Source organism: Zonotrichia albicollis, chromosome 4 (assembly GCF_047830755.1).
Source record: "Zonotrichia albicollis isolate bZonAlb1 chromosome 4, bZonAlb1.hap1, whole genome shotgun sequence".
Taxonomy (NCBI): Eukaryota; Metazoa; Chordata; class Aves; order Passeriformes; family Passerellidae; genus Zonotrichia; species Zonotrichia albicollis.
In genome coordinates, this window is record NC_133822.1 from 24,598,314 (window position 1) to 24,621,178 (window position 22,865).

Here is a 22,865-nt window from a genome sequence, read left to right on the forward strand (position 1 = left end):
GCAGGACCACAGGTGACATTGCAGTGGCAACAACTGAAACTGAACCCAAATACTTAGATTTGACAGCAGAATGAAACATGTCTGAAAGAAGACTCAGTCATTCAGGCACTCTAGGACTAGCAAGCCATCAAGGCAGTGCCTTAACACACTGAGATGTTTCTGAGATAATGCCTTCTGAGAAAGAGATCAAATGAGAATCTGTTTTGCACGGCTGTGTTTTGCCCCACTGCCTCCAGAATTGTGCAGCTCTTTCTTCTTTGTTTTTGCTCCAGATTGTACCAAGAGTGTCTCGCATCAGGTGCTTCTTAGAAGCCCTTTCAATAGGAGCAGGATAATTGAGGCATCAAATTGCATCCTGTGGGAGTTCCAGGATTAGGCCATAGAGCAGGTCATGTTATATGTTCGAAAGGACAAAGAGCATTTTATGTTTTATCTGTTCACTTAGCTATGAAATGATGAATTTTGAAATACCTATAATTTGCCTTAATCTTGTTCTCCTAGACTGCCACATCCAAAGTGGTTTTTTGCTAGGATGGTATATTATACTCATCATCTCCTGATGCAACAAATTGAATCACAGAGCGGTTTGGGTACGAGGGGACCTCAAAAATCATCTCTTTCCAACCTCCTGCCATGGGCCAGGACACCTTCCACTAGACCAGGTTGCTCAGAGCCCCATCCAACCACTGCCTTGGACACTTGTGTGGGAGCAAGAACCTGTCATGAGGGACTAAACATCAAGGATTCAGTATCTGGCCTTTTCAAATTCTAGGCCCAAATACTCAGTGGGCTGGCCCTGGACTTCACTCTTTCCTTTGCACACAATTCAAAGCAGGAAAACCACGATCCCTTTGGACCACTAAAGGACTGCCCTGGGGAATTTCTTTTTAACTCCTGTGCAGCAAGTTAGACTTCTGCCTTTTATCCTGCCAGACCAGAGACTGGTGGATAGTTATGGTAATTTTTGTGGCTGTTGAAATATCCTGTGGAAGAATTCTTGTACCGTTGCTATTATTTATTATTTGCTGAGTGTTGGCAACATGCTTCCATGCCAAAAAGGAGACTTGAGGCAGGGAAACTTTTTTATCTGCATGTGCACGTGTACATGAATATGCCCTTGATCCTTCTGGACTTGGGAGCCACAGCCTGAAAGTTTTGGGGCAGCTCCCTTTAAACTCATACTGGAATCCAAAATGAGAATGAAAAATACAAGCTGCACACTAGCCTCTATTGTTTATTTTGATACTGAGGAACATTTATCTTAGCCTTTCCCTAAACATCCTCAGCAGTCTTCCGCTGAAGTGGGAAGAGCAGCACAAGGAATACCGCAAATACCAAGGTAATGTTATCTGTTTTTTCTACAGCAAACTTGGCGGATTTTAAAAGGATACCCACTGTGGCAAATTCAAGGCTTCAATAAAACCTTTTGATAATGAAAATAAGGAATGTCAGATATCAATAAAAAGGCCAGATTCTGTGGGTTTTGGTGGCCTTTTCAGACTGAGGCAGAAAAAGGATCCATTCAGCTTTGCAGCAGTGTGGAGAGAAGCTCAGGGATGTGCCCTCCCCTAAAGCATCTGGAACAAGGGACTCACCAGGGAGATACAGAGATGTGCTGGGAACACATAGCTCCAGCTGGTAAAACAGCACAGAAAGCTGGGTCAAACTGGCTAGGGAGGCATCAATAAGCGTTCAAGGACAGGTTGGATGGGACTCTGAGCAACCTGGAATAATGGAAGGTGTTCCTCTTGGCAGGGAGTTGGAATGAGATGATCTTTAAGGATCCTTCCAACCCAAACCATTCTATAATTTATGAGTAATATTTTCCTTTTGCATCTCTTTGCACCTCAACCAACCTAATGATTTCCAATTGAACTATACCTGGACAATGGGCTGTATGGAAAATCTGGCCATTGAACTGGTGATTAAACATTTCAGAGAACTTTTAACTTTGATAATTCTGCCATTTACTGTCATGATAGGGCTGCTTGTGAACACTTGGTCCCTCCTCTTTGGGCAAACTGATGCATATGCAGCACGTTATGAAAACACAGAAAATTTAGGCCAGAAGACTGAGGAAAAGATGATGATGATGATGATGATGAGACATATTTGCCTGCTGAGTAGCATCAGTGTTTAAAGATGCTGTATTTTGAAGCACTGAGGAATTTAACATTTAAAACTGTAGATCCCTCACGTGGATGGTCATGCCATATGCTCTAGCAAATTTTTCTCTCCCTGAATGTGCAATGTAGACAGCTCTGAGGAAGAAACCTCTATCTCTGTTCTCTTTTGTAGGACTTTGTATCCACGCTGGAAATAGGATCTGTTTGTATTGGCCGGAGATAAAGCATTCCTTCTGCATCCATCGGCGTGTTTGTTTTCACCTCTGCCTATGCACGGGTACCACAGCGAATGTTTCCAAACAGCAGATTAATCAGAAAGCACGAGGTGCAGCTGCAGCCAGACTGTGGTTTCTTCTCTCTCTCTTTGAGGCAGAGAGCATTTGTAACCACTTTCCTGTCTTCACAGAGCTGCTGATGATCGCATCTTCTTGGAATTTGCTGCTTGTGCTGGCGCACAGCGACAGCAGAACCACGGCGGCCGCCGGGGGCTCGCTGATTGTCTCTCTCCTCCTGGGGCTTGCCGCGGTCACTCACGCTCCTGCTCCCAGGGAAGGGAAGCCCGGAGGGGGGAGTGTGTGATCTGGCTCCAACTAAACTCACGGAGGAGAGCAAAGTCGGGGTGGAAGGAAATGGAAGTGGAGAGGGATTAACTCCACCGGAGGAGGTGAAACCCCACAAGGTGGGGTGCGCCTGTTCCCAGGCTTTCAGACTAACACACACCAGACCACAAGGTGCTGAAACCCGCAGCGGCAGCTGATGGGCGACAGGGAGGGTGTGGGACATTTGGTCGTTACCTCTCCACATCAAAGCTCCCGAGAAAAAAAACAACAGCATTCTGGAAAAAGGGAGGGCAATTCACCAGTGTGACACTGCCTCTCCTAGGGAGAGCCGTCACTTCTAACAAAAGGCAGCTGATCAGGGCAGGGGGGACTGAATGCAGCTTAGGGAAGATGTCCCGGCGTTGAACTTCTGATGAAATCTTTGTGTGGCCTCAGAGGTCCGAGGCCCCCTGACCTCTCCCTGCACAGGGGTTGACCGTGGGCTCAGACAGAAGCAGCAGCAGCAAAACACTCATGTAATGTTTGCCTCTTGCCATCAGCACACCGGATCGGGTCTCAGCTGGGATGAGTCCTCCCCTCCTGGTGGGAGACCTTTCCCATTACTCCAGGTGAAGTTTTAGCTCACCTCCTGTGGCATCCATTCAGTAAAGCCACCTAGCCAGTATTTGGAAAAGAATACTCCGAGGAGTTTCCCCTTTTTTGATGAAATCTCTCTGTCTGTAATCTGTCTTGGTATCTTGCCTGCCAGGATGTATCTCTCTATCACTCAGTTTAAAGCTGGAAGTTGGTAATATTTTTTTTCTTTTTTTTTTTAGATTCCTTTTTTGCTTTTTTTTTTTTTTTTCCCTGTCCAATTTAGTCATATCCAGTCAGGAACATGTGTGCTTGCCCTAGTGCTGCTCTCTGTTGGGAAGCTGCTGGTGGGTGCAGACTGCTGATACTCAGAGCAGAAGTGAGGAGGTTGGACCCTGCAGACCACCTTTTGCAGCTCCTCCTGCCCAGGCTGCCTGTGTGACCTCCTTGTGGGCTCTGCCATGACTTGTGCAACCCACAGTCTCTGAAGAGCAGCAGCTTGAGGGAGGGAAGTGACTGCTCAGTTTTGCCCAGGCCTGCTCAGACTTTAAAGTATGTTTTGCTTGTTTGCAGCCTATTTAAGCACACACAATAGGGTGGGTGCCAGCCTCTTGTGCTGATCCATCAGCTGTTTTGGCCTGATGCTTCCAGGGAGGGAGTGCTGGAAATGATGTGGACCTCCCCATCTTTCTGGCTGATGACATCCCCTCCCCTGTGCCAGCATCCTTGCTTGAAAAGCTGTGTGGGTGTCATATCTGGGACCCAATCCATTGACAGATAAACCCAGGATAGTAAATTATTTGTTTTCAGCTAAGTTAGCTCCCCCATTCCCTTGACCCTGTCACAGCCTGAGATTCCACAAAACTACAGCACAGTGGGCACAAGCAGCCAGAGCAAAGGAAAGAAGGAGTGCCATCACTTTTAATGGTTTTCTTGCTAAAAGTCATTTTATCTCAGCTGAAAAAACCACATCCTTGTTATTGACTTCATTCTGAATGTCCCAAGTCCTGAATCCTGCTCCCACTTTCCATGCAGTCCCATCTGTCTTCTCCTATCCAGCTGTGCTAGACACATCACTCTCCCCCAGGTCTGGATTTTCTGCCTCCCCCACCTCAGACCTTCTGATGTGCAGTTCTCAGCCTTTCCCCAGCGAGTTGCTCCCTGATGGTTGATTATCACCATGGCTGACACAATTAATTGAAGCTGCACTGGCCAAATCTTCTACCAAAATCATCCTCATGCTTTCAGAACAAGAGAATACTCGGTCCTACTGCACCAAGCAGGAGGACAGTATGAGCAATTAATGCCAAGAAACAAAATAGGAGGGTAAGATTGAAAAAACAGACCCAAACCCCAGGATATTGGACTGAACGCAGATCTGTTGCAAAAACAGTGTCTGTGTTTCCATCAAAATCCAGGGATGACATATATTGCTGACAAGGACAATGTAGAAATCAAGATGTAGCCCTAAACAACACTTGGGAACTCCCTCCTGGAGGAAAAGGGGAGGCAGAACTACGGGAAAAATGATTCTCATGCTTCAAGAATTATTTTCTGGATTCTTTGGGGTGTGTCAGGCTCACAGCATGCCAGCAGCTGGAAAGTGCACACTCTGAGTGCTCTCCTTTGCCATAACCTCCCATTGCTAATTGGACAAATACAGGACCTTCACTTCATCTGACTTACTCTGTAGTGCTATTGGAATATCCCTCTTGAACTGTAAAGTCACTGCCCAAAGGGCTCTCAGCCTGGGGAAAAAGGGTGTTGTCCCTAGATCAAAACACTGGGATTTCTTATAGAGGAGTACCTTTAGGGCTTGAGAACAGGAATGACTGAAGGAGGAATTCACTGCTCTTCCTCTTTTTATTCCATTTCAGCCTTAATTCAGAATGATGGCAATGTGTCTGCCTGACGTAGGTGCAGAGCCCAAGGCTGGATACCCACAGAAAATCCTCAAATTGGCTGCCTGCTGGCACTGGAAAACTTGAGATTTTTGTTAGTACACATGATCTCTAGCACAAAGGCAGCAAAAGCAAATTGAAAAAAACCCCCACAACGAAAACCACATTCAGTTCAAGAGCTAAACAAATAAATAAAGAGCAGATTAAAAGTAAAAAATGTGCCAGGTCGAAATATCAGACAGATCTATGTCCTTTGCACATCAAAGACTGCAATACCCTGAAAGGCAACAGACACTCCAATTCTATTTAACCTCAGTAGTGAGGAGAGGAATTCAGGTGTGACTCATGCAGGTGAGTTAAACCACAACCCAAGAGCTGTTCCACATTTGGAATAAAGTGATTAGTAAAGACCCAAGCGCTGGAGGAGGGGCACAGACTCCACAGGGGTTTCAGAGGTGGGTGCTGGTTCTTTCTGAAGTCCATGAGCACTTGGAGCAGTGACAAGAAGCTGGGAGCACTGAACAGCTTCCTGATTACATTCTTGAATTCTCCTAAAAAGACTTGCCTCCTCAGGATTGCTCTAATCTATAGCCAGAGCACAGGAGGTAGAGCTAAAGGATGCTAAAGGATGCTCAGGGCAGATAAAGGGAGGAATTTCAGTTCAGGAATTTATAAACAGAGAGCTGAGAAACAGTTAATCATCAAGCAGACTGAGCTCCTCCACAACTGCCTGCGTGTGAGCAGGAGGTTCTCAGGGTCACCACTCTCATTAGGGGGTGCTGGCACCCTCTGTGTTTGTTCCTGTGTCCATCCTTCCATGCACACCTTCCAGTTTAAGGAAGAGAGAGACCTCATGCTGACACAGGCTCAATCCCACTGGACCACAGCACTCCTGCCAACCCCAGCACCAACACTGTGAGAGGGACCAGGGAAATGACCAGGCAGCAGAATCTGGGCTGTGGTGTGCCAAAGTGACACTGCTGGGTGTGTCATGGGCTGCACATGTGTTGTCTGCTTTGTGCATTTGTGTGAGTGGGCATGAGACATGCCTCAGCCCTCATGGTCTTGAATGACTTTTTTCTGCTTTGGCCAGCATGGGAAGGCTGCCTCCCGCTGCTCACCACGGCCTCTCCCTCCTCCCGGGCTGCTGCAAACCTTTCAGCTGCATCCATCGAACCCATGCGAATATTAAAGCTGTTAAATTGATGGGCTGAGTAAATAGGATTAGCTCTGTGTGCCCAAGGGGGGAGGCTGCTGCTTGCACAGGCTGATAGGGAGACAGGGAGAAGGCTGAGGAGGAGAGGGTTGCTTTCAAGCCGACAAGAATATGCTATCTGGGAGGTACACGGATAGCTTCCAATCTGCCCCTGATTGGATTAGACATGCTCCTAAATGTGAAGTGCCTATACAAGTCTGGGGCTTAGCTGGTGCCGGGCTGCTGAGAACCTGCCGAGGTGCTCCCCAAGGATTGCTGCCACCCCGGCGGGCCCTGGAGACGTCTGAGTGTCAGGGGGCAGAAAGCCCCTGCTGCTGGGCCCTGTCTCGCCCTCCGTCCCAGGCGTCGGATCTTTAACCCGCTCCCGTGAAAGCTGAGATCCTTTGCCTCCATCTGTTCACATGCGATGGCTTTACAATTCCCCTCTAACCTACCAAAGGGAAGCGTGAAGTGATCTCTCGCTGCCTGGTGGAAGGAAATCTCTCCCTCCCGCCATCTCCCCCTCCCCTTTTTTCTCTTCCAGATGAAGAATTTGAATGTCTTCATGGTCTGTTTAAAATATAAAGTGAGTTCTTGACACATTTTTTGAAGCTGTGCTTGTCTGGGCATTGATTATTGTCACTAACAGCGATGTGAGCCAAATGCTTTCCTTTTTCCCCAAGCTTTGATAATATTTCCAAGAACTTTGGCTCCTTTTTTGCAAAGTTAGTTCCAGAACCAAAATACTAATAAAGAAGTTTACACCTATCCTGTTATGGAGGATAGCAGGGAATGGCAGTGGCTTAGTTAGACCTTTCTTAGGTTTGTAGAAAAACAGCTCTAAATATTTTTAATTGGAACACAAAAAAATCTGAGCAAAAATATTGTAGATGCTGAACAGAGGAAAACTGCACCCCTGTGATAACTGTGGTTTATTCCATGGATATTATCCTTTACTTATTTTCTAGTCACAGGGAAAATACTGGGGAGGGAAATCTTTGTTTAACATCTATTTTGATAGTAGTTATGCAGCACTCTGATGTCCATATGCTCACTCTAAATTAAACACTGCCCTTGTTTTGGAAACAGATGCTTGCCCTGATATTCTATAGAGGTAAAAGTTATATATCCTTATTTTCTTTTTTTTCCTATTTTTGTTTATTCTGTCTGGAGATAACAGTAACTCACCTGCAAGGTCTAAGCTGCAACAATAATTTAGATTAACAGAAATAGCTGAGAAAAATACAGGAAGGACCATGAGCTCTGTAGCCTGATTCAAACATTATTCCTGTTTTGGCCAGGGAGATAAAAAGGGAAAAGGAAGTGATTTCACTTCAAGAAGTGAGTTGTGGAGCCAGAATTCAGGTCTTGGTGCTGATACTGACTTCTAACCTGCTGCTCTTGTTACTTATCCTGGTAAAGGCCAGTAAAAGTGTGAGGCAGGAATAGAGCAATGGGAACATCCAGAATGGAACTGCAGCACTTATCTCTACAGGAAAGGTCTAGGCTTCCTTATCATCACCCAGAAGCTGACTGAGAAATACATCTAGGCTTCAGGGAGACGTTTGTGTCAGAATAATACCTGGCTATGAATACAGCTGTGATGCACCACATAGATACTCTTAGTAAATGATGTCATAAATAGAATACAAGAACATCCATTGGTGTTAGACACTCTGTTTTCCCCCAGCTCAGCCCACATGAACACCTGAGAACATGAATTATCTCCCCATTAATTTAGGAGCTGTGGTGACAATGTTTGGTTGTGCTGTTTTCCCATTAGGCTTGGGGGTATCTTGAGTGGGCCTGATTGCATTACCTTGTGTTGGAAATTGAATTGCAGTGTCCAGTGCCCTTGAACTACTGTGTAAACCAAAATTTCTGTCTAGCAGGCAATGGCATCCTTCACCTTCCTCTGGAATAACTGGATATTAACATACACTCTTCATAGAAGATGAAATTCCCCTTCTTTCCCATCTTTGTATCAGGTTTAATTTTAAATGGTAAGTTAATACAAGTGAATGCACCAAATTGATGCTTTCTGTGTAAATGTGTGTTCCTCAGCAGCCCCCCCTCCCAATCCCAGCCAGCCTCAGTCTTGGCCAGACCTCTGTGTGGATGTGGCTGTTCCTCCCTGGCCATCCATCCTTCCTTATCTGTGTCACTCCCCTCAGTCCCTCCCCCTGCAACAGACACATCACTGACAGCAGGCAGAGGTGCATGTCTGCTCCATGGGATGTTTGCTTACCTCTGTGTGTTCCTGACACCATCTAACTTTAAGGCTCTGTGCTGAATGCTCTGCTAGTTCCAAATCAGCCTTCTGACTCCACCCAGCTTCTTCTGTTTTAGCAGTATTCCCATTTCTTTGCTTGAATAGCACCAAAAGGACCTTGAAGTTCCCCTGAGTTGACTCCATTTTTCTTCCTTTTCTGGCCTCATTAAAGCTGTTCTTGATTTTATCACTTCTTCCTGCACTCCTGCACTTGAATGTTGTGTAATTATATCAGATAACCTATTCAAACAAAGGAAGGGGAAATTAGAGATGGAAAGGCTTCTTTAGATTGAGGAGACAAGCCCCACTCTCTTGGGAAGAGGGCAGGAAAGGACCATGCACTCCTCACTCACCCAAGTGACATGGGGTTCATTCTCCCTTGAGATCCAGCTACACTTTCAGACCTCACTGCTAGTAAGAATTTCCTGATCCTTTCCTTGACAGTTCCACTGCTTAATTCCTTGGCCCACACCTAGTTTTGCCCTTCAGCACTCAAAATAGTTTCTGAAAGGTTCATTTATCACATTTTGTAGTTAAGAAAAGAGACACTGAGTGGGGTTAAATGATGGCTGTAGACCCACAATACTTAAGACATATAGGGATCTCTTGGACACTCAAATTTGCTCATTGAAATCCCACAAAACATGTCCTAAAATTTGTTCCCAAAACTCACCAAGCACCCCTTTAATTAAACATCTTAATTATCCTTTCTGTTCCCATGCAGAAAGTGTGGCTGAGCCCCAAACTGTAGTTCATATGCAGCCTTGCCTTATGCACAAAAGTCACTGGTTTGCTGAGCTGGATTTCAGGTTTCCTGCCATGTATTTGGGGGGGTTTAGGATTTAAGAAGCCATGTCTGCTCTTTACTCAGCCACACTGAGGTGACATTAGGACATGACACTGCTCTCCACCAGTTGGCTGCAAGGTCCAGCACAGCCTGGCTGAGTCCCCACTGATTGTTGAGTCACCCTTGGCTTGCTGTGTGGATCCCTGCCAGGGCCACCTGAACTGTTCCTGCTCTCCTGGCCAGGCACTGCTGCCTCCTGCTCCTCAGCCTTCACATTCCACACTGCTGCAAGCACGTGAACAATGCATGGCATGTCTGTGTTGTTCCCACCCAGCCTCCCTGCTTTTACTGGAAATGAAAGTCTTTGCAGGAGGAAGGAATCCCTTGAGATCCAAGCAGAGGTTCCCTCAGCTGGCTGCTAAGAATAAAAGATCTGAGAGCTATTTCCATTCCTGGTTGCGCAATACAAAGCAAGTCACTTAACCTTTCCATGCCTTATTTTCTCTCTGGACTGGGGAGAGGCCCTAAGAGTGTGGGGGAATGTGGGATGAGCTTCAGCTGCAGATCCCACTTGATCTGTCACCAGAGGATCCACACTGGGGGAAGGCCATACAAGTGTGGGGAATGTGGGATGAGCTTCAGCCAGAGGTCCAATCTGAGCATCAGGGGAGAGGCCCTATGAGTATCCCACATGTGGGAAGAGGTTTCGGAGCAGCTCCAGTCTCCTCAATTGGAAACTGAGGAGATTGGAGCTGGAGAATCTCCAGTAGATTCACAGAGAGGAGAGGCCCTTCTGCTGCCCCAACTGCAGGAAGGGCTTCAACCACAACTCCATCCTTGTCATGCATCCACACCGGGGAGAGGCCCTACGAGTGTCCCACGTGTGAGAAGAGCTTCACCCAGAGCTCTCACTGGACCCAACACCATAGCATCCCACATTTCTGGGGGAAATGCTGTGGTGTAATATCAGGGCAGGCCTCTGAAGGCTGCAACTGATCCATACATAAGCAGGCTGCCATCCTCTGGGCTATGAAAGACCCACATGAGGGATGGAGCAGCTCTGCTGTGGGGAAAGGCTGAGAGGATTGGGATTGTTCAGCCTGGAAGACTGAAGGCTTTGGGATGACTTTATTGTGACCAGAAGGGAGCCTACAGGAAAGATGGACAGAGACTATTGACAAGGGTCTGGAGTGACAGGACAAGGAGCAATGGCTTAATTCAAAGTAGGTTTACTTTAGATATAAAGAAGAAATTGTTCCCTGTGAGAGTGGTGAGGCCCTGGCACAGGTTGCCCAGAGCAGCTGTGGCTGCCCCATCCCTGGAAATGTCCAAGGCCAGGTTGGATGGGGCTCTGAGAAACTTGGGATAGTGGCAGGTGTCCCTGCCCATGGCAGGGGGATGGAACTGGGCAATCTTTAAGGTTACTTCCAATTCTAACCATTCTATGACTCTGTGTGTATTTTGCCCTTATTACCCTAGAGTCTCTCAGCATTGAATGCTTTCCAAATTCCACCCTCCTGCTGAGTAGTTCAATTTCTGAGTATTTTCTCCCAGATGTTTGAGAATCTTTTTTTTGCTGAACAGTATTTCCAGTTCCCTCTGTACTGTCTGTCCATCCCCACTGTGCTGTTGTATAATATGCCAACATTTTGATCTTCTTACTCATTAAGCTAGCAATTCCTTGCAGGAGTTTCAGCAGCTCAATCTCTCCCTCTATTTCCATTCTGTTCCATAAGAACATTGCAGTAGTCTTTAATCCCCCCTACACCTCTTTACAGATACAGATAAACCAATTTTAACAGCAGTCCAACTCTGACATTTATCAGACTACTGTACACTCTCAGAACTACCCCTTGCACAGCAGCTTTCAGTTCCTGCTACATATCTGACTCCCCAACTAGGCTGAATTTAGTTTTCACATTTCATTTCAAGGTTCTGCATCTCCTGCATCTTTGTTCATTAATCAGGTGAACAGACTTGGACAGGTTTATCTATAAGGCTGAGGTTTTGAAAATTGTCCTTCGATTATGAGTTTGACATGATTTTAAAGCTCACGGGTGAGGCTTTCTTTGGGATTTGTCAAAGGAGAGAGGCCCACACAGAGTTTCCTACAGCTAGCCAAAATGCAGAGGGGCTGGTTTTATGGGTACACATTCTCACTGCAAGAGGCAGCGAGACAGAGAGAGTGTTCACAGAATCACAGAATCATTTAGGCTGGAAAAGATCTCCAAGATCATTGAGTACAACAATCACCACTGCGCCAACCAGATCAGAGCTCTGATTCTTAAACACCTCCAGGCATGGTGACTCCACCACCTCCCTGGGCAGCCTGTTCCAATGCTTGACAACCCTTTCAGTGAAGAAATTTTTCCTAATACCAAGCTTGAATCTCCCTTGATACAGCTGGAAACCATTTCCTCTTCTCCTGTCCCTTGTTCCCTGAGCACAGAGCCCAATCCCCCCCAGCTGCCCCCTCCTGTCAGGGAGTTGTGGAGAGCCAGGAAGTCCCCCCTGAGCCTCCTTTTGTCCAGGCTGAGGTCGCCCAGCTCCCTCAGCCTTTCCTCATATGACTGACTCTCCAGACCTTTCCCCAGCTCCATTCCCTTCTCTGACACCCTCCAGCCAGCCCCTCAATATCCTTGTCATGAGGGGCCCAGAATAGAAGACAGGATTTGAAATGTGGCCTCCCCAGTGCCCACAACAGGGGGACAGTCACTGCCCTGGCTCTGCTGGCCACACCATTGCTGATCCAGGCCAGGTGCCATTGGCCCCTTGGCCACCTGTGCACAGCTAGCTCACGTTCAGCTGCTGTTGTTGAGAACCCCCAGGTTCATTCACCTGAGACAGAGTTCTAGGATGGATAGCCATGGGATGGACAAGCTTGCAGTGCAACAGCACCTCCCCAGCAAACACACACATGCCTTCTTTACTCCATGAGGAAGAAGCAAAAGTGTGTTGCCATCCCAGAGGGTGCTCTGGGATAACAGCAGGACACAGCTGACTGCAGCTGGGTGTAATGGAAGATCACGCTCAACCCTCTCGATAAGCCCTCCCAGCCCTGCAGGAGGTGTCCCTCCGCTGCTCTGGCCCTGGACCGGAGGCACACAAAGCAGTGTCCGGCTGGCAGAGGCAGAGCCCAGGGAGCAGGGACGGTGTCGGCTCCTGCCGCGGGAGGCAGCGCCCGCGGGACGGTACCCAGCAGAGGGCAGCGGTGCCCGCGCTACCGCAGCCGCCCGACCGCGGCTTTCCCACACACCGATCCCCTCCAAAAATCACCCTGCATTGCCTCTAGGCTGGCAAACAGCCCACACGTGTAAACCTGCTCTCCTTCCCTTTGCAGCTGTAGTCTCGACCACCCAAGCATCGACATCTGCCAGCACTTGCTGACCAACCAGCTGGGGTCATGGCTCCTGGTTGTTCAATCATATCTTGGAATGGCCTGGTTTGGAAGGAACCTTAAAGATCATTTCATTCCAACCCCCTGCCATGGGCACGGACACCTTCCACTACACTAACTTGCTCAGAGCACCATCTAACCTAGCTTTAGTCCTCCTGTCACTTGAACAGCCATGTGTAAGAAGAAAGTTTTGGCATGAAGGAAGATGTAGTGGGAGTACTTCTAAATGCCATCCCCCCCTTCTGGGAAAACTGGTTTTCTCAGGGAAAAAAATAAAACTGTGACCTAGTGGTTAATTTACATGCAGAGGAGTCAGGAGTCAATTTTAATGTGGTTTGAACTGGTTCATTCATATCTAATTAAAACAGTAAGGGGAGGAAGGCTCATTTTATGCTCAGTTAATCAAAAGACTGCAGCAGCTACTTCTTTTCCTCTGGGGATATTGATAACTGCTGAATTCAAACCTCTGGAATTTGGCTGGTTAAACTATTCCTCTCCAAAATCTGTGAAGCTTGAATCCACTTTAAGTCTTATTCCAGGCCTGAAATACATCTGATCCCAGCCCTCAAACCCATCTCAGTTTTGATACATTATAGATGGCTGGTCCTGTGCCTGCAGGCTATTGCAGAATCGCAGAATAGCCTGGGTTGGAAGGGACCTTAAAGCTCATCCAGTTCCCACCCCACTGCCATGGGCAGGGACACCTTCCACTATCCCAGATTGCTCAGAGCCCTGTCCAGCCTGGCCTTGGACACTGCCAGGGATGGGGCAGCCACAGCTGCTCTGGGCAACCTGTGCCAGGGCCTCACCACCCTTGCAGGTAAGAATTTCTTCGTAATATCCAATTAAAATCTACTCTCTATCAATTTGAAATAGACATATTAATACATATCAATAGTGAGATATTCAGAACTTAGCTAGAGAAGATCCTGGAATTCTTTTTTTAAGACAGAAATTAGCTTGTCTCTAAGTGGAGCTTAGGACTTCACAAATGTCTGTGGATCTGAATTATTCTGTCACCTTCTGAATTTATGGCTCAGATGCTGCTATTCCTGTATATGCTGAATATTCCATATGGGAAGGAGGTGGTGAGAAGGACCTTCAGCCCTTCCCACCCTTTCTACCCAGTCTCCTTGGACTCACAGTGTAGCCTAGTGAGCACTGAAATCTACTTCCCTGTTGAACAGCTCTGCATTTTGTGATCCTGTTGCAGGACAGGGAGCTCAATGTGGTCCTTCATAAAACACTGGCATGTTGCTATTCTTATTCTCCTGGAGTTGGACTGGAGATGATCCTTGTGAGTCCCTTCCAACTCAGGATATTCTATATTTCTATGATTCTAGTTGGATGGGAACCATATGTCATGTTGTAAATGAGGATCTTGCAATGTTTCTACAAACCTTCAAGGACCTGCCAGACAGGTCAGTATTAATTTCCTATTGACAGAAGCAAAAGAAATCAAGATCTTAGGGTCTGACAACAAGAACAACCTGTAATTTCTAAAAAACTATAACATAGAACAAAAAGTGCTTAATTACTGTTAAAATTTGTCTTCAGAAAGATGAAAATACAAAAACTTTAGAGAAACTTGTCTGTTTCTTCTAATGATACCATCTGGATTTATAAAGGGTGTATTCTCTCCCTATAAAACTGACCTCACTTATAAGGACAATCACATGCAAAGCAGCAGAAGTGATCAGTAGACCAAAGTAAACTGATTAACTGAACTGATGAAAAATGGGCTCTAAATTCCACTATATTTTCTTAAAACCCGCTTCTCTCAGGCATATGTAAACAGCTTAGTAGAAATAGTTATAGAATCACAGGACCTCGTTCTGCTTTCCCATCAGAACAATTCTGAAGTAATTCCACTAAAGTGAGCAGAGTTACACTGATGTGAGATCACAGTCAGTCAGAAATGGAAAATTCCTAATAGCTTATCCAGTTCATAACCCTAGGGCTAGCATAGTTATTCCTTGCACTAAAACTACATTTAATTCTTTCAAATATGAATAGTGGAAAATGGTGCTTGGGAGGTGTTTTGGTCACTTAGTGGAGTTTCTTTAATTCTTCATCCAATTTCTCTTTTTGGGAAAATCCTTGTTTTTGACTGAAAGCCAAAACCTCAGCTACATTGCCCAATAAATGAAATATGGAACAAAATGGATATGCCACATTATAAGAGTGTAATTCTGGGTGCCTCATGTGCCTGTCCTCCACCCGGTGCTGGTCGTGGATTCTCATTAGGCTGGTGACACATGGAGGCTTAAGAGAACTTATTGTAAAGACAAAGCAACAGGGCAATGCCAGACACATTGGGGTGTCACCTCCAGGGCTGTCCAGCAGAATTCCTTATGTGTAGCATTGGGTTAACACGTGGCATAGCACCTATCCTTTTGTCAGAGGCATTTCTGCTTTGCAGTGAAATGCAGGAAAATCTTCCTCAGTGAATCCACTCTTCTGTGAGATCTGCTCTGTCTGAAACAGCTTTTTCTGCTGAAGAACAATTTCAATAGAAACATTTTAATCAGACCTTATGGTAAAGAGATTTCAAACAAATAATAAACCCTCTTTTTATTTTTTTTTTAATTCTGGTAATACCTAATTTGGTTGCTTTCAGGCACAAGGTCATTGCTAATGTGTCTGACACAGGAACACTGAAGTTGGGCAATGTCCTTTTACTCTCTCCGTGCTTCCTTAGCATCAGAGGTGTATTCCAAGATCCATTTCTATAGAGGCACCTGGAGCATCACATGGTTGGTGTGCGCTGCTTCCTGAATGTAAAGGAGCCCATACCAGCAGCTCTGGAAAAAGCTTAGATGCTAAACAAGATTCCAAAAATAAGCTTCTATGAACTAACCATTTGTCTTCCACCTTTAAAAGCAAAGGTCTAAAATCTGCTTGTGCAAGTCCTTGCTGAAGCATGTGAGATAAATGTGACAGTAAATCACACAAGCCACTAAGCAGAGTCTGATACCACTTCCCTGTGAATGAAAAGCAGTAAGAAATCTCACAGCTGCTGTTCCTGCCCTTCAGCAACTTTTAATTTTTATTGATTGACATGACACCTACGCGCCACATCATCCACAAGAGGCATCAGATCTGTTTCAGGAAAAGCAAATTATTTGGTATTGTCAACAGCTGGCAGAGGCCACCAGGAACTGCTTCTCCATTCATTTGTTTTTCTCAGACACCTATAAAGAGCTGTCATCACATATCAAACGAAGCAAGTATCGGACAGCATGTGTGTCTCAATGCTGGCACACATCCTCCATCGCTGGGAGGCATGAACTGAGGCATGCCAGCCATGGCAAGTGAGCAAAGTGGGGACAAAGTGAGTCCTGGGGCAGTTTGGGGCACCTCAATATAACAAAAATATAAAGTTGTTAGGGAGTGTCCAAGAGAGGGTTATGAAGATGCTGAGGGCAATTGGTCTGTTCAGCCTGAGAAGAGCAGACTGAGGTCAGAGCTCACAGCAGTTCTGCAGCTTCCTCACAAGAGGAAGAGGAGGGCCAGGCCCTGATCTCTGCTCTGTGTGACCAGGGACAGGACACAGGGAATGGCTGGAGCAGGGAGGGTCAGGGTGGATATCAGGGAAAGGTTCTTTCCCCAGAGGGTGCTGGGGCACTGAACAGGCTCCCCAGGAATGGTCATGGCCCCAAGGCTGCCAGAGCTCCAGGAGGGTTTGGATACCACTCACAGGGATGCACAGGGTGGGATTGTTGGGGTGTCTGTGCAGGGCCAGGGGTTGGACCGAATGATCCTTGGGAGTGTCTTCCAGTTATGGGTGTTCTTTGGTTCCAAAGTGAGCTCAAGCACAAACTTTGCAGAGATGGTTGCCTTCAAAAGCCACTGTTGCTGTGGATGGAATAGCAAGAGGACATGGTGAAGAGTGTGGACCTTCTGAGACCAAGAGAAGGCAGCTGTGCTGAAGGCAGCTGCCTCAGCGACACTAATACTTGCATTTCACTGTCAACTGATGGTGTAAAAGGACTTTGCATTATTAAATCAATAGCTACCCCCTTGTATTATTTGCCCTGAGATAAACTGGCCTGTGAGATGTGATGCTCTCTTTACCTGTGCATATCCCTAATTAACAGCTTCGGAAGTACTGTGCATTTGTGAGCAGGATGACCAGGATATCCCCTGATATGCAAAAAGAGACATATGGAAAAAGTTTTGCAACGTGTGTGCGAGCTATTTTGTTAAAACCAAAAGGCCACAAATCCTTTCCAATGCATTGTGCTGCAGCAGTGAAGAAAGAAGTGTTTCACTGGGGTAACAGAGGGAGCTGGGGGTGAATGAAATATATTTTCCAGACTGGAATGTGGTCAAGATAGTGAGTAAATGCCACTGCTACTGAGGAAGGACCACAGATGCTCCTGAAGAGATCCGTGGTTGGGAGTTTGGTTTCTCAGTTGTGTCCCAAACCCAGCAGCTGGAGCAGCACAGTCCCCCTTAGCACCCCTTGACTCAGCCCTGACTCAGAGGGAAGAATTGTGCCCACTGAGTCACAAGCCCAGCCTCCTCCAGCTCTGCCTCCTTCTCCTGGTGATCCACTCAAGCCCAAACCTGCACAGCAGATGGGAGCTGACAGGGCTGAGCCCGAGCAGGATGGGTGGCACAGTAAAAAGCCTTGGCAGTGCCAACATGTCCAGATGACCCACAGGACAACTGTGTTTAGGGGGTGTGCTGTGGGATTTATGGAATGGGCACCATGTTCACGTCAAGGAGAGCTCACTCTGGGTGTTCAGTCTGCTCTCTGGGGCTCCACAAACATGTCCTGGGTGCTTTGCACAGATTGCTGATCCCAAGCTCGTGCCCTGCAAGGGCAGGACTGAGCCAGAGGAATGTCACTGTCTCCCAGCCGCCTCCTCTGGAAATGTCTGAGCTTCCCAGAGAAGATGAGAAAAAGCACAAAACCCACACTATGCTTGATCTGGACTGTGCTTAGCCTATCTCTTCTCCTTGAAACTATACTGAACTCATTTTGGGGTGGTAAGAAGAGAGCTTGCACTAGAAATAGAAGATCTATAATTAACACATGGTCCGAACACAAAATAGAACCGCAGAGGCCTCTCAAAGTTAGTAAACTTTGCTTGGAAGTGCATTCCAAGTTTTATCAGATTTCTCTCTTCTGCAGAAACAGAACTTCCTAGATCTGTTATACTTGCAAGCCCAGCAGACTGGACCCAAATACATACTTTAGTTTTATGGTTAAAAAAATCCTCCACTGACACACATCGTGCACATGTAAGTAATTTCAAGTCTTCAAGTACTAACCCTTCCCACCCTGAAGCAGGGGCAAATTCCTCCTCTCCTCTCACAGGCCTGCTACCATTACACCAGCTTTCATTCTGAAACCCAAACTCATGTGAAAAACACCCAGGTTAGTGAATCTGAAACTCAACCTCCAACCATTCAGTAACCCAAATGAAAATGTTGTGTGTCTGTTAACCCATTCTTGTTTTCTCCTCTCAGGGGCAGGCTGCTTATTCTCCCAACAGCCCAGCTCATCCTGCCATTTAGGAAGTTGAACCTGTATCTTTCCATGTCTTCCAGGAGGCATGTATCCAAAGTCCAACAAGAGCAACTGCAGGATTCTGCACCTGAGGAGAAACAGCTCCATGCACCAGCACAGGCTGGGGGTGACCTCCTGGCCAGCAGCTCTGCTGAGAAGGACCTGGGGGTCCTGGTGGACAACAGGCTGTCCATGAGCCAGCAGTGCCCTGGGGGACAAGAAGGCCAATGGAATCCTGGGGTGCACTGGGAAGAGCAGTGCCAGCAGCTCAGGGAGTGATCCTGCCCCTCTGCCCAGCCCTGTCTGGCACATCTGCAGTGCTGTGTCCAGTCCTGGGCTCCTCAGCACAGCAGGGACAGGGAGCTCCTGGATTGAGGCCAGTGGAGGCTGCAGAGATGATTCAGGGCCTGGAGCATCTGTGGCAGGGAAAGGCTGAGGGAGCTGGGGCTGTCCAGCTCCAGAGGAGCCCCAGCTGAGAGGGGCCCTCAGCCCTGGGTGTCCCTGTGTGCAGGGAGGGCTCCGAGCAAGGCCCAGGCTCTGCTCCAGGGCCCAGCAATGGCACCACAGGAACGGGCAGGGACTGAGGCCAGGAGGTTCCACCTGGGCAGGAGGCAGAACTTCTGTCCTGGGCAGTGACTGAGCACTGAACAGATTGAACAGAGAGGGTGTGGAGTCTCCTCACTGGGGATATTCTCCAGTCTGGACACAATCCTGTGCCCTGTGCTCGGGGATGGCCCTGCTGAAGCAGGGAGGTGAGACCAGATGATTCTCTGTGGTCCCTTCCAACCTGACCCATCCTGTAAATCTGTCGTGCTGTGGAATGAAGTTTCCTTAATTTTCACAACTATTTTTTCTGTATTTCTCACTGTATGGCTAAGAACAGGGACCTCAGATGCTGCAAGTGGTGCTTTCTTACCCAACTCCCCTCAGGCCCAATGCTTCTGCTGCTGCTGTCTGGTGATCTCCACATGAAAAAGTTTGTGGAACAAGTTTCAAGTGATGGAAGAGGAAGAAAAAAGTAGGGTTGAAGCCTCCAGAAGTCCTGACCACAGGATAGGATGAAAGAAACTTCAGATCTATTGAAGAATTAAACAATATTTCTGCCTTTAGTTTTTCCCACATATAAAATCAATAGAATAATGTTTACTTTTTGAGCTCTTGTAGTATTGTGATTAAAAATTACTTATTCTTTTTAAAGCCCTATGGAGTATGTGCTATTCAGACATACAGGTGGGAAAGATTGACAATATACATTAATATCCAGAGAGAAGACAAAGAAATGAAAGCGCAGGTGTTAAAGGTGCCAGAAAGAATTAAAGATGGAAGCAGGAAGGAACAAAGATTATTAGAGATATCTAACTGCTGGACAAAAAAGGGAGGGGATGAATATGATATGGAAAAGATAAAGGAAAGATAATTTCTCATAAAGATAAATGGACAGAAAAAAAACCCCCAGTAACAAACAAGGACAAAGAAAAAACCCCAAGTTAGGGAAGAACTGATGGAGACAAAAGCACTGGTTTCCCTAAGCAGGACTGGTTACCATGTAAGTACCACCCAGTGGGCTGCACATGACAAGGAGAGAGCAGAAAACAAAAAAATGAAAGAAGCAGGAAAGCAGATTAACAGAGAAAAAATGCCTAACATCTTAATGATTTTTAACATTATTTTGTCAGTAGCTGTGGTTTTCTTTGGGGAACCAATGTATTTTGTTAAAAAGAAATCCCAACAAAAATCTTCAGTATTGGTCAAAAAGAAGTAGATAAAACCTAAGCTTGGTAACCCAAAACCTTTCTGCATTATACTTAAAACTTCCATGTTTTTAGAGTTTTTTATGAAAACCTGATGTTTCTGTGGGAAAATCATCACTTCCCAGACACATCTGTTTTTAGGCCTGTGTTCTCAATTAGCCTGGTACTGATTTGCAGCACCACAGCAACAGGGTGTGTCAAAGGGTACAAAGGAGCCTGCCTGGCATTAAAAACCCACCCCAGTGACTTGATAGTAGCTGCCAGCCAGCCTTTCTTCTTGTCTCTGCATCTCAGAAGAGAAGTATGAGGTGTCAGATATTCTGGTGAGAACTTCTCATGGCACAGGATCATGATGTGAAAGAAAGTGAACTCTAAAAGCACAATGTAAAAGAATTATAGCATCATGGAGTGGGGTGAATTGGAAGGGACCTTAAAAGATCAATCAGTTCCAGTCCCTTAACATGGGCAGGGACACCTTCCACTATCCCAGGCTTCTCCAAGCCCCATCCAACCCAGCCTTGAACACTTCCAGGAATGGGGCAGCCACAGCTTTTCTGGGCAATCTGTGCCAGGGCCTCCCCACCTTGAGAGGGAACAATTTCTTCCTCATATCCAATCTATACCTCCTGTTTGTCAATATGAAGCCATTTCCACCTGTCCTGTCACTCCAGGCCCTTCTAAAGAGTCTCTCTCCATCTTTCCAGTAGGTTCACTTCAGGTACTGGAAAGCCACAGCTGGGTCACCCTGAGGCTGAACAATCCCAACTCCCTCAGCCTTTCCTCACAGCAGAGCTGCTCCATCCCTCTGATCCCCTTTGTGTCCCTGCTCTGGATTCATTCCTTAACAAAGCTGAATTCTGAACTGCACTTTGGATATGTGATTGATCCCAGCATCATCTGTAAGTAATCCTTTTGCTTCTGCCTTTACATGTCTGAATTGTCAGCTAAACTTGCTCTGGGAGAGAACCTGTAGTGGCTCTGTCAGAACAGACAACTGCAGTGCTAAATGTGAATAAGTCACCCGAGCAGAAATTTGTCCTAGTGGCACTGTTCCCACTTACAAGCTTTGTGCCTGAGGGGATGAGAAAAGCTGTCCAGATGATCCTGGGAAAGTTTGTACACACAGCAACTCAGCCAGCAAAGTGCTGGGCGTAGCACGCTGCCCAGGAGTGGGTGTTCAGCCTCGGAGCAGGTTGGATCCTGGACCCATGGATCTGCTCCAGCACCTGCTTCACCTTGGTGACCAGAGCAAAGCAGAGAGCCAGGAGGGCACCATGCAAGAAATGGGCCACCACAGGGCTCTGGAATGTTTTGGTGGACACATGTATCTCTTTCTGCCATGTGGTTGAGTGTTCAGAGTCATGATGTGTCCAATAGCTCTCTCATCCCACTGATTACCCTGAACCTCTCCACTGGGCAGCCCCCAAGCTCTCTGGCACTGCCAGAAGATCATAACCCAGCACCTTGCTGTGATGGAAACCCAGAAACTGCTTCTCTGAGCTCCACCGACCTGGCACAAGGGAGCTCTTGTATTTGTCATCACTGCTGTTGCTATGGCCACGGCACACAGGTATAAACCTTGCCCAGAGGACATTGTTACAGGAGAGCAGGGTGCAGCCCAGGAACCAGTAGTGTTTTACTGACATGATTTATCTCTGTGACCCGTCCAGGGCTCTGGAGTTTATCCATTCAGTTGCTTTTGCAGGAAGTCTTCTTACGATAGAGCCCTCAGCACATTTAGTAATAATATTTCACATCTATATTGGGCTCTGTGCATTCCAAGTGCAATACAAACTCATTCATCTTATCTTTTTATCTCATGACAGTTGCCTGCAGTGCTGAGTTGGTTTGATCCCAGCCTCACAGGCTTTTCAACAGTGGAATTGTTACCTGACTAATTATCCGTCTAAGTCACGATGAGGGACTGGTGGCTGGGCTCCGCTCTCAGTTTTAACCAGCAGCTCCTGCCACTCCAGTGAGAGGCTCTCAGTCTTTCTGCTGATGAAGAGAGAGAAAAGACAATCTTTTGGAGGAGATTTTCATTTAGTTTGTTTTAGGGTGTTCACTAGGGGCAAAACTGGTTTCAGAAATAGAAATACACTTGCCATTGATCCATGGGAAACACAGTCAAGCAGCTCTGTTTCAATTTTACCCGCAGGAGATGATGCTTACATAGGTCCAGCTTGTATTGCTCCTATCCTTTCTTCATTTGCTGCACTAAATGATGCACTAATTCGGTGTGGAGTCTGTGGCCATGCCTTTAGAGATTATTTATATTAAACTGGTAGGTCACTGGTTGTAAATAAGGGATAATATTTTCCACAGCAGGCACTCTTGCATGCTGTACGCAGCTCAGGTCACTCAAGTCCAATAGTCCATCCAGACTAGAGGAGCTGCAAAAAGGGTTTCAATGAAGGTGTACAAGGAGTGGCTGCAAAGGATGGGTGAAAAATTAGCAAAATGTTCAAAATTGTTAAAAAGAAGTAGGTCCCAAAAGTTACAACTATCACAAGGTGATAATTTTCAAAAGCTGAAATGAGTTAGCTCTGTCAAAGGAAATTAAGACAAATGGAACAAGTGATCTCACACTAAAAACACAACAGAAAGTGGCTCATTTAGCTGTTTTTTTTAACTTAGAGAAAAAAAAAATCTCAGCAGGTATATGACTTTTTCAGGTTAAACACGTGATTTGAAACTTTGGTCTTTAATATTAATGCTGACCACTGCATGACAGATATGAGTAAAAAGAATGCTCCAAGCTTGAGTTTTCCAAACTCAGTTT

General features: G+C 46.4%; 1 long non-coding RNA gene across 2 annotated transcripts in view; it reads right to left on the reverse strand.

The window, feature by feature from the left end:
* LOC141728770 (uncharacterized) overlaps nt 1–22,865 on the reverse strand; it is a 64,340-nt gene that overhangs the window by 22,255 nt on the left and 19,220 nt on the right. For both annotated transcript variants that reach the window (XR_012579941.1, XR_012579942.1), the window contains exons 3-4: nt 21,974–22,081; nt 8,604–8,867 (exon numbers count right to left, since the gene is read on the reverse strand). This is a non-coding gene — a long non-coding RNA (uncharacterized LOC141728770). The remainder of the gene's footprint in view (nt 1–8,603; nt 8,868–21,973; nt 22,082–22,865) is intronic.